General features: G+C 42.9%; 1 long non-coding RNA gene across 1 annotated transcript in view; it reads left to right on the forward strand.

The window, feature by feature from the left end:
* The window catches only part of LOC146358347 (uncharacterized), a 31,381-nt gene extending 20,851 nt beyond the window's left edge, over positions 1 to 10,530 (forward strand). The window contains exons 3-4 of the long non-coding RNA XR_014784118.1: positions 10,223 to 10,318; positions 10,446 to 10,530. This is a non-coding gene — a long non-coding RNA (uncharacterized LOC146358347). The remainder of the gene's footprint in view (positions 1 to 10,222; positions 10,319 to 10,445) is intronic.
* The last annotated feature ends 800 nt before the right edge of the window (positions 10,531 to 11,330 follow it).

An 11,330-nucleotide genomic window follows, 5' to 3' on the forward strand; every position in this document is an offset into this window, starting at 1 on the left:
CAGGTGACATTTTAGGCAAAACCATCGTGATAAACCCATTTATAGTAATCAAGTATGCCCAAATTGCATATATACTTGATTACTATAAATGGGTTTATCACAATGGTTTTGCCTAAAATGTCACCTGATTCCCCTTCATGGATCACTGCCTTGTTGTGGCGAAGGGGTTTGCGTAACTCAGTGAAGCCATAAGCTATGCCGTGCAGGGCCACCCAAGATGGACCCAAGTTTGTCAGAACTCTCCCCATGGTGGAGAGTTCTGACAAAATGTGGTCCACTGGAGAAGGAAATGGCAACCCACTCCAGTATTCTTGCCAAGAAAACCCCATGGAACATATCACAAGGCTAAAAGATATGATGCCGGAAGATGAGTCCCTCAAGTTGTAAGGTGTCCAATATACTACTGGGGAAGAGCAGAGGGAATTTCCAAGTAGCGCTAGAAAGAGTGAAGCGGCTGAGCCAAAGCTGAAAGGACACTCAGCTGTGGATGTGTCTGGTGGTGAAAAGAACGTCCAATACTGTAAAGAACAATATTGTGTACGAACCTGGAATGTAAGAATAATGAATCAACATAAGCTGGAGGTGGTCAAACATGAGATGGCAAGATTGAACATCGACATCTTGGGAATCAGTGAACTAAAACGGACAAGCATGGGCGAATTTAATTCAGGTGACCGTTATATCTACTACTGTGGGCAAAAATCCCTTAGGAGAAATGGAGTAGCACTCATAGTCAATAAAAGGGTGGGAAAAGCAGTACTGGGGTACAATCTCAAAAAGGATAGAATGATCTCAGTATGAATCCAAGGCAAACCATTCAACATCATAGTAATTCAAGTCTATGCCCCAACCACTGAGGCTGAAGAAGCTGAGGTTGATCGGTTCTATGAAGACCTACAACACCTTCTAGAACTAACACCAAAAAAAAGATGTCCTCTTCATCACAGGGGATTGGAATGCTAAAGTAGGAAGTCAAGAAATCACTGGGATAACAGGCAAGCATGGCCTTGTTGTACAAAATGAAGCAGGACAAAAGCTAATAGAGTTTTGCCAAGAGAACATGCTGATCATAGCAAACACTCCTTTCCAACAGCACAAGAGGCGACTCTACACATGGACATCACCAGATGGTCAATATCAAAATCAGATTGATTATGTCCTTTGCAGCCAAAGATGGAGAAGCTCTATACAGTCAGTAAAAACAAGACCTGGAGCTGACTGTGGCTCAGATCATGAGCTCCTTATTGCAAAATTTTGGCTTAAATTGAAAAACATAGGGAAAACCACTAAACCTTTCAAGTATGACCTACATCATATCCCTTATGAATATACAGTAGAGGTGAGGAATAGATTTCAGGGATTAGACCTGATAGACAGAGTGCCTGAGGAACTATGGACGGAGGTCCATAACATTGTTCAGGAGGCAGCAACTCAATCCATCCCAAAGAAAAAGAAATACAAGAAAGCAAAGTGGCTGTCTGATGAGGCTTTACAAGTAGTTGAGGAAAGAAGGGAAGCGAAAAGCAAGGGAGAAAGGGGAAGATATGTCCAACTGAATGCAGATTTCCAGAGAATAGCAAGGAGAGATAAGAAGGCCTTCTTAAATGAACAATGCCAAGAAATCGAGGAAAACAACAGAATGGGAAAGACTAGAGATCTTTTCAAGAAAATTGGAGATCTCAAGGGAACGTTTTGTGCAAAGACGGGCATGATAAAGGACAAAGAAGGCAGGGACCTAACAGAAGCAGAGGATATTAAGAAGAGGTGGAAAAAATACACAGAAGAACTATACAGGAAAGATCTGAATGTCCCTGATAACCATGATAGTGTGGTCACTGAACTTGAGCCGGACATCCTAAAGCATGAAGTCAAGTGGGCCTTAGGAAGCATTACTAATAACAAAGCTAGTGGAGATGACAGTATTCCAGCTGAGCTATTTAAAATCCTAAAAGATGCTGCTGTTAAAGTGCTGCACTCAATATGCCAACACTCATATTGTGTTGAATATGGAACACTCAACAACGGCCACAAGATTGGAAAAGGTCAGTTTACATTCCAATTCCAAAGAAGGGCAATGCCAAAGAGTGTTCAAACTACCATACAACTGTGCTCATTCCACATGCCAGCAAGGTGATGCTCAAAATCCTACAAGCTAGGCTTCAGCAGTATGTGATCCGAAAACTACTGGAAGTACAAGCTGGGTTTCGAAGAGGCAGAGGAACTAGTGATCAAATTGCCAACATTCGCTGGATCATGGAGAAAGCAAGAGAATTCCAGAAAAACGTCTATTTCTGCTTCATTGACTACGCTAAAGCCTTTGATTGTGTGGATCACAACAAACTCTGGCAAATTCTTAAAGAGATGGGAGTACCAGACCACCTTACCTGTCTCCTGAGAAACCTGTACGAGGGTCAAGAAGGAACAGTAAGAACCGGACATGGAACAACCGATTGGTTCAAAATTGGGAAAGGAGTACGACAAGGCTGCATATTGTCACCCTGCTTATTTAATTTATATGCAGAGTACATCATGAGAAACGCTGGGTTGGATGAATCACAGGTCGGAATTAAGATTGCCGGGAGAATTATCAACAACCTCCGATACGCAGACGATACCACCCTAATGGCAGAAAGCGAAGAGGATCCAAAGAGCCTCTTGTTGAGGGTGAAAGTGGAGAGTGCAAAAGCTGGTTTGAAACCCAACATTAAAAAAACGAAGATCATGGCATCTGACCCCATCACTTCCTGGCATATAGAAGGGGAAGAAATGGAAGCAGTGACAGATTTTATTTTCTTGGGCTCCAAGATCACCGCAGACGGTGACTGTAGCCATGAAATTAAAAGACACTTGCTCCTTGGGAGGAAAGCTATGGCAAACCTAGACAGCATAGTAAGAAGCAGAAACATCACCTTGCCGACAAAGGTCCATCTAATCAAAGCTATGGTTTTCCCAGTAGCAACGTATGGCTGTGAGAGCTGGACTATAAGGAAGGCTGAGCGCCGAAGAATCGATGCTTTTGAACTGTGGTGCTGGAGAAGACTCTTACGAGTCCCCTGGACTTCAAGGAGGTCAAATCAGTCAATCCTAAAGGAAATCAACCCTGACTGCTCATTGGAAGGACAGATAATGAAGCTGAAGCTCAAATAGTTTGGCCACCTAATGTGAAGAGAAAAGTCACTGGAAAGGACCCTGATGCTGGGAAAGACTGAAGGCAAAAGGAGACGGGGACGGCAGAGGATGAGATGGCTAGATCGCATCACCAATGCAATGAATACGGACTTGAGCACACTCTGGGAGAGGAAGGCCTGGCATGCTATGGTCCATGGGGTCACAAAGAGTCGGACACGACTGAACAACTGAACAAATACCCAAATTCATCACACTATATAATAACAATGATTACTTTATTGTGTTGGCAGACGGAATGATTCTTTCATAATCTGGCTATTTAGTTTATGTTTCCATGTCCTTTCTGTTCAGCTCTCTAAATTAATTTTTGACTCTTACGTTGGATAATGTTGCTGCTCAGTAGCTTATGTGACTCTCACCTAAGCGTGTCTGCAGTTTGTCTTAAACTGCAGAGCCGTGACTATAATAATGTTGCTCTTAAACTTAACCTATGTAGTAGAGTAATAATAAATCTGTCTGTGTACTTTCAGTTGCACTCTCCTTTATTATCAATGGCATTTTCCTGTAAAAGTTCAAAGCAAACTTGACTTTTATGATCAGACACATTCATTAACCAGAGTAGCACTTCTTTCTGAAATAAAGTTGTTTTGCTTTAGCAACAAGCCAGAAGATGGCAGTATTTTTAAATAGATGAGAGCAAAATATTATATCTATCTATCTATCTATCTATCTATCTATCTATCTATCTATCTATCATCTACCTATGTATCTGGATTGAAGGACAGGCAGGTCTGGGAATATGATCTGAAGCTTTTACTTGTTCAGTAATTCTTGTTCTGGTGGGTAACTCTACTGGATTTGAAGGGATAACTGGCTTGAGAAAGGATATGCAAGTCAGAGTACAAAGCAAGCTAGCCAGAAATTAAATCATACAAATACTATATCGGAAGGAAGCTCATGAACTATCTAGTTTAGTTCACTGGGAAAGGGTATCTCTATTATTTATGACACACTTCTACAAACATGTTTTCAGTGGATAAAAGGCTTTATATGAATTAAAGAACCTGCTGTCTCCAATGGCCAATAGTCATGTGCAATTTACTGTGGAGGGGAAGCAGTTTGAAGTCATTTGCAACACGTGATATCGGCAGTGACGCTGCTGCTTCCCTCTGTAAGCTCCGCATTTTCGCAGAGTAGTTTTACTGCATTTTTTAAAAAAATGCAGCTCCCAAGCAATTCAGCTGCAGTGTGCCTCATTCCTCTGGATTAAATCCAGCCTGATGGGAATGAAAGGGATGTGTCTTTCACCTGGCTGTGATCTCCATCAAGGGGTGGTGCCATCCCCTTTCCATTATTGTTTTAATTTGCTGCCATTTCACAGTAGTGTGTGGAGGAGACAGGTCTGGTTGTTTGCCCCTCCAGTAGTTATTGCCCTACTGGTGAAGTGGTCTGTTTGGGAGGTGTATAGTCTGCTTTTCTTGCTTTGTGTGCCCCTGATGGAGCCAAACCGATTTCAGGGAAAAACGGATAGAAGCTGAAAACGCATCTCAATGCATTGCCATGAAGACTGGCCACAAGGAATTCAGGGTGGTACATATCAGGTACCCCATTTTATCTCCACAGCAACCCCGTGAGATAGGTTAGGCTGGTCTAAGATCACTCAGTGAGCTTTATGACTTAAACTAAACAGAGGTCTCCCCCTTCCAAGCCCAGCACACTATCCAAAGCAGAGCTTTCTATAATCATAGAATCATAGAATAGTAGGGTTGGAAGGGGCCTACAAGGCCATCAAGTCCAACCCCTTGCTCATTGCAGGAATCCAAGTCAGAACATCCCTGACAGATGGCTGTGCAGCCTCATCTTGAATGCCTTCAGTGTGGGAGAGCCCACCACCTCCCTAGGTAATTGGTTCCATTGATCCATGGACTAATGTTCCTCCTTCAGGGAGGGAGGGAGGGAGGGAGGAAAGTAGAGTACCTGCTTTGCACGCAGAAGGTCTCAGGTTCAATCCCTGGCAACTCTAGTTAGGGCAGGAAAAACTCCTGCCTGAAACCCTGGAGAGCCACTGCCAATGTGTATCAATAATATTGTGCTATATGACCAATGATCTGACTCAGTGTAATGCAGCTTCCTATGTTCCTAGAGAACCTGGAGAGCAGGTTCTCTAGGAACATAGTCAACTTGGTGGTCTTCAGATAGACCAGCAGGGGTAGTCAACTTGGTGGTCTTCAGATATTTTGGATTACAACTCCCAAGAGCCCCAGCCAACATGGCCAATGGCCAGGGAGTCTGGGAGTTGAGCTTGGAGTAAAGGGAGTCAAAAAATAAAACAAATCTATGACAGAGATGTGAGGATGAAGAAAGTTATTTCAGATGAGCAGCGTTATCATGAAATTGAGGCATATGACTTTTTTTATTGCCATGTCCCTAGGAAACCTGATCTGCCTAATCTGTGGAGATGTTATGTTATACAATTACGGTGTCCGCTGATTCAGCCAGAACAACTCAGTTTATAGATTTAAAGTCAGAAGGGACTAGACTTTCGTGCCTGGCATTTTGTTTCAAGGTATAGCCTTTCCCAAGCTCTCACAAAGAGCCTGAGCAAGTTTAGTGCAAGGCCTGAGGCGCATGCATGCCATACATCCAAAGTAAGCATAGCTTCAAGCATCTGACAGATGCAAACAGGCGTGCTGACTGAGTCAGATCTGGCTTCCCCAAAGAATTGTTTAGGGGTTTGTTTGTTTTTTAATAATTTGTTGTTTTTCTCAGTCACTGCAAACCTCTTTATCAATGTATTGTTTCCCATCCACAGCCAATGAGAGCAATTCCATTGTGATCATGTACCATTGATTTCTGTGGGACTTAAGTACATTGAACAGTACGGTGGTTTGAACCTTGAATGTTTCTGCTCTCTTATTAGAACTAAAGCCAAACTATGCCTGAGATACATGCATATTGCAAAGTTGCTCATTTATTAACAGGAAACAGGACAGTTAGCTGAAAAGGAAAGTGATATAAAAGATGGAGATTTGACCGAATTAGTGAAATGAAAAGGAGTCTCTGGGTACAGTATTTTAGGAAATAAATGTGACAGGAATCCATTTTTTTAAAAAAAATAGAGAGAGAACAGGTCCACTTATGTGCATTAAATAACTTGTGCAATGTAAAGTATTTTGCCCCCAAAGTTATGGAAGAATAATAATTACTTCTAAGTCAATTTCCTATTAATTTATTCTGCCTGGATCCTATCCCCCTCCCACCCATGCATTTTCAGTTCAGCAGGCAGAGGTATATGTATGTATCTTGTTATTACTAATGGAAATTTCAAAGCAGCATATAATTGTAATATGCTATTTTGTCTAACTTGTATTACACCTGTCAATCTGATTTCCTTCTGCTATTTCATTAATATTTAAACACTAATATTTAAAGGTCAAGCTTAGCTTGTGGTAATATTTTTTTTTAAAATACCAAATTCCAGGTTTCCAGAAAAGCCATGTGGGAATAATATTCATCAGATGATAGATATGTGTGACATGAAGCAAAGAAATGAAATCAATGCTGTATTTTACTTCCTCACACCCCCTCCCCCCGATGTCTTCTTTTCCTCAGATCTGCTGTTTCTCCATTTAGAATGAACACCTGGCATTTAAGCATTTAATTTCCACCGGAAAAACATGATTCTATTTATCTTTGGCCACCATTTCTGATGGTTTCTTTGGCTTCCTATTCAGTAAATCCAGATTTCTGCTTTTAATATTCTGTCCAGTTTGTTATGCTTCCCCCAAGAAATTCCATGGGTGCCGCACTTACCTGGGTTTGGTTTCCTTTGGAAGGAGGTCAGTGGAGGCTTAAGGTATTTCGTCATATTTCAGTTTATTTTCAAATATACAGGTTGAGCAGAGTTGGAGTTAGTCAGCCTGTGGTACTCAATGAGGGGGAAGTTCTGCTGTTTTGTGGGTGGTGTTTTAGAAGGACTAGGAGAAAACTGAGGAGAAATTGAATAGCTAAATCCTGAATATTAAGCTATTCCTTCTCTGTGGGATAACCATATGTGGCTGGTGAAGATCAGGTGTAGGGTGGCTGCCCTAAGAACTTGCCAGAGGAAAGTTATACAAGCAGGCAGTAAAACCTAGGGGGTTTCTCCATGAGAATGGAAGGAGATCAAAGGAGATGGAAGGAGAAGCCAATCGTGGTGTACCCAAATTTTTCAGGAAGCTGGCTTTGCTCTGCGCAGGGCTCTTTGAGCAAGTGTATCACACCAGTAAAAGTCATTTCACAGAACATACTTCCGGGTAGGGTGGGGTGGGGGTTGGAGTGAACATCATCTAATGGGCAGGGGTTGCTCAACCAGTAAGAGAGGCTCTCCCCATCCAGGCTCTCCCCTGCTTTCACCTTTGATAAAATCCCAGGAGGTTTTCTCCTGTGTCACTACATAAATCACTCTATCTCTGTCTCCATGCTCCCCCTTGGCATTATTTACTCCATGAAAGAACAATCAGTAAAGGAACACAGTGTTCTCCTTCCCCTGAAATTCATGATGCTGGGAAAAATCTCCTCTCCCCGCCTCCCCACCTCAGCGATATTTACTCTCTTAAAGAACAATAATTAAAAGAACACTATGTTCTTTCTCTCCTGATCAGCCGATGATGCAATCAACTGAAGCTTCAAAGCTTTGACATCCAGGCTCCTACACGCGTTATTTCAATTCATGGGAATCTAGTAACTCCAGGAGTGCGCATTTTGGGGACAAGTCCCATTGACCACAATGTGAGTTCCTTCTGAGTAGATACACATATGTTTGTGCTGGGAAAGATAGAGGGGAAATGGATGCAGAAACCAGCCCTCTTTCTAACCCGATGCTGTGCAGGATCCGGTGATCAAAGGTGGAAGTAGTTACTTCCGAATGGCAATAAACCAAACAACACAGAATCGCAGCTTTTGTAAAGCGCTTTACAGCCTTTAGGGAATTGGTGCTTTAAAATCTGCTATTTCAATTTGAGTGGGATCTCTGTAAATGCTGGTGTGCATATTCAGGGGACAAGCCCCATTGACTACAATGAGAGTTACTTCTGAGTAGACATTAATTGGTTTATGCAGGGACAGGAAACACCCCTTGACCGGAATCACGGTGAAAGGCACACCCCTGGGCTGGGCTAGCATACTTGAGGTAAATGCAGGGGTTGGGGCACACAGCAACTATATCGGCGAGAACCCAACTTAAGGAAAAGAATCAGACTTTAAGCAGGCTCAGGAAATCCAGGTTTTCCCTGATAAGTTCCAGGGTGGCTGCTGGATGGCCACGACGTCATATAACCCTAACGACCTCCAAACGCAGACAGCTCAGAGTAAATCATTCATGGAGACACCTCCGCCCCTGCCGATAAATTGTCCAAGCAGTCATAAATACAACAGGAAGAGCATAAATGCAACCAGAGGAAGTCTGTACCGAAGAGCTGGACCTGGTTGTAGGTGTATTTGGCTCAGGTGAAGGTTTGGGGAATTTTGGCTCAGGTGAAGGTTTGGGGAATTTTTCTGGAGGGCTTTTTCTGTTGTGGCACCCCGGCTCTGGAATGAGCTCCCTAGTGAGGTTTGCGTGGCGCCTACATTGTATTCCTTTCGGCGCCAGGTGAAGACCTTTTTATTTTCCCAGGCATTTTAGCATTTTAGCTTTCTAAATTTTTGTCTTTGTTGTTTTAAATCTGTATTTTAAACTCCTGCACTGCTGCTAGGTTTTATTGTGGTTGTATTGTTATATTGTGGTTTTAATGTTCTATATATTTTAAATTGTTTTATTGTGTGTTGTTTGGTTTTAATTTTTGTGAACCGCCCAGAGAGCTTCAGCTATTGGGCGGTATAGAAATAAATAAATAAATAAATAAATAAATAAATAAATAAATTTGGCCTGAGGTAAAAGAAGTCATTAAGAGGCTTGTAGCAGCAACAATGTCTCTTGAGTCCTTAAGAATTGTCACTAAGCAGTCTTTTGAAAACCCCAAAGTAAATATTAGTATTCCTTTATGTCCAAATATCCTTGTAATACATTTACTTGTCTAATAGTTCATCTTGTCTTTAGCGTTTGTGCCCATCTCATGCTTAAGCATCTTATACCAGCTACTAGGAGATGTTAAAGTATTCTAAGAGAATTGGTGGCAACGGGAAGGATCAGCTTGTGGATATAGTGGCAGAGAGTTCCTTAGGCCCTGAAATATAAGCATTTGCTATAATTAAGAAACCCTATAGGTAGGATTGCCCAGTGAAGGAGCAGTTTCCCCATAGGTGGTAGCAGTGCTGCGGGGAGGAAATCCCCCATACCCTCTAACTCAGAATCCCCACAAAATGCAACTGCAGGACTCAGGTACTTCAGTTGGCCTTGGAGAGCTGGGCTGCCTGTCTCGGGAATTGGCCATGGCTAGAAGGGGGCTGCCTGTTGCCCATAGCACCATATGTTTGTGGGTTCCCAGTGCTAACTCATTTGTAGATGATCCGATTTTGGGTCAGGGTTTTGTATGTAGTAGAGCAGCTCCCTTGCTGCAATCTATTGAAAGTCAGCCCTCAACACCACCTTTTGTCTGTGCTCCAGAGGCACCTCTTGCAGGAGGGGTTTCCACCTACTCCCCCATGCCCCGGGAGACCAGGCCTCTGGGAAATGGCTGGACTGGGTGAGTAGGCCTGGCAGGACGGTGGGCTAGGACAGTAGATCTCTTCGGTCCCTAATTGTCTCTCCCCACTCTCAGGCACCTCCACCCCAAACCCCTATCTCTTTTACAAGACAGACCTCCACCATAAATCACTCAGTACTTGCACCATGTACTCAGAGCTTAAATTGACAGAGGAGAAGCTTAAGTCATGGGTTTCCCCAGTTTGGAGCCCTCAACTGCAGAAGATCTGGGGTCTATCCCTCCCACTTCTCATACACCCTGTGGGAATTTTTATTGTAATGACTGATGTTAGTGCTACAGAGCTAAAGGAGGTTAAGGGATGGGGCCATTGGTCAGTGGTAAAGTGCCTGCTTTGCATGAAGAAAGTCAGCATTGGAAGAACGAACTCCCCATGATTTCATTTTTAATTCTTTTTTAATGGCTCTTTTTAGCACTATAGAGAACTAAAGTGGTCAAGGTTGGAAGGGTCTACTCAGGAGCAAGAGTCTACTCATGAGGAGAAAGAACCAGCTGTGCGTACTAACAAGGTAGACTCAATTCAGCTGTGGCTACATAACCACAGACATAGTTTATATAAGCTCACAGTCTTCCCCATACTTTTGCTGGAGGGAGAGTGTTCACAGAGCTTTTCTCATCAGTTTTCTCTATTTACAGACTGACTCAAGAAGATGCTATGTTGGCCCAGCAGGATGAAGAGTTACTTGGGCACTTACTCTGCTCCCCTCACCCCTGCTGTACCAAAAAATAAATGAGCAAACAAAACCTATTGGAATGCAATTTCTGTTAGAGGGATGTCTGAACGCTAAGGTGCCTCCCTGGGTATTGCAGTTAGTAAGTTTGACATTGTATTAGGGTTGTTTTTTTAAATTCCTTCTCATATGCAACTGCATATTATCAGTCATAAGAACATAAGCAGAGCCATGCTGGATCAGACCAAGGGTCCATCTAGTCCAGCATTCTGTTCACATAGTGGCCAACCATCTGTCGTCCAGGAACCCACAAGCAGGACATGAACACAAGAGCACCCTCCCACCCCTGTTCCCCAGCAACTGGTCACATAGGGCATCTCTAGACTAGCCTAAAATCCTGCATTTAAAATGGGGCTTTCTGCATCTGTTTTAAATGCAGGATCACAATGGCTCCCCCCTCCCCCCTCCTTCTCCCTGGATCTGAGTTTTCCATTGTCTTTCATTGATCTCACTCCTCTTCTTGCCACTTTTACTCTTTTCACTGAGGGAACTCAAGCAGAACACAAGGGGTTAATTTGACAGTTCATTATCTGCGATCTATTTAAAAATGGAACAAAGGGCATTTAATGCAGAAGACGTCCTGGAGGGTCATGGCATCATGTAAAGAGCCCGCAAACTTCTGTGAAGGAGTAATCTCAATCACAGGATAAAAACTTTCTTTATTGTGTGAAGAGAGCCATAGGATCATTGCCTCTGGTTCTGGAGGTAGCACATAGCCATCCAGACTAGTGGCCATTGACAGCCTTTTCCTCCAGCAATTTGTCCAACCCCCTTTTAAAGTCATCCAAAT

The sequence above is a fragment of the Heloderma suspectum genome, chromosome 1 (assembly GCF_057233095.1).
Source record: "Heloderma suspectum isolate Gila_16-S chromosome 1, 16-S_ref, whole genome shotgun sequence".
Lineage (NCBI taxonomy): Eukaryota > Metazoa > Chordata > Lepidosauria > Squamata > Helodermatidae > Heloderma > Heloderma suspectum.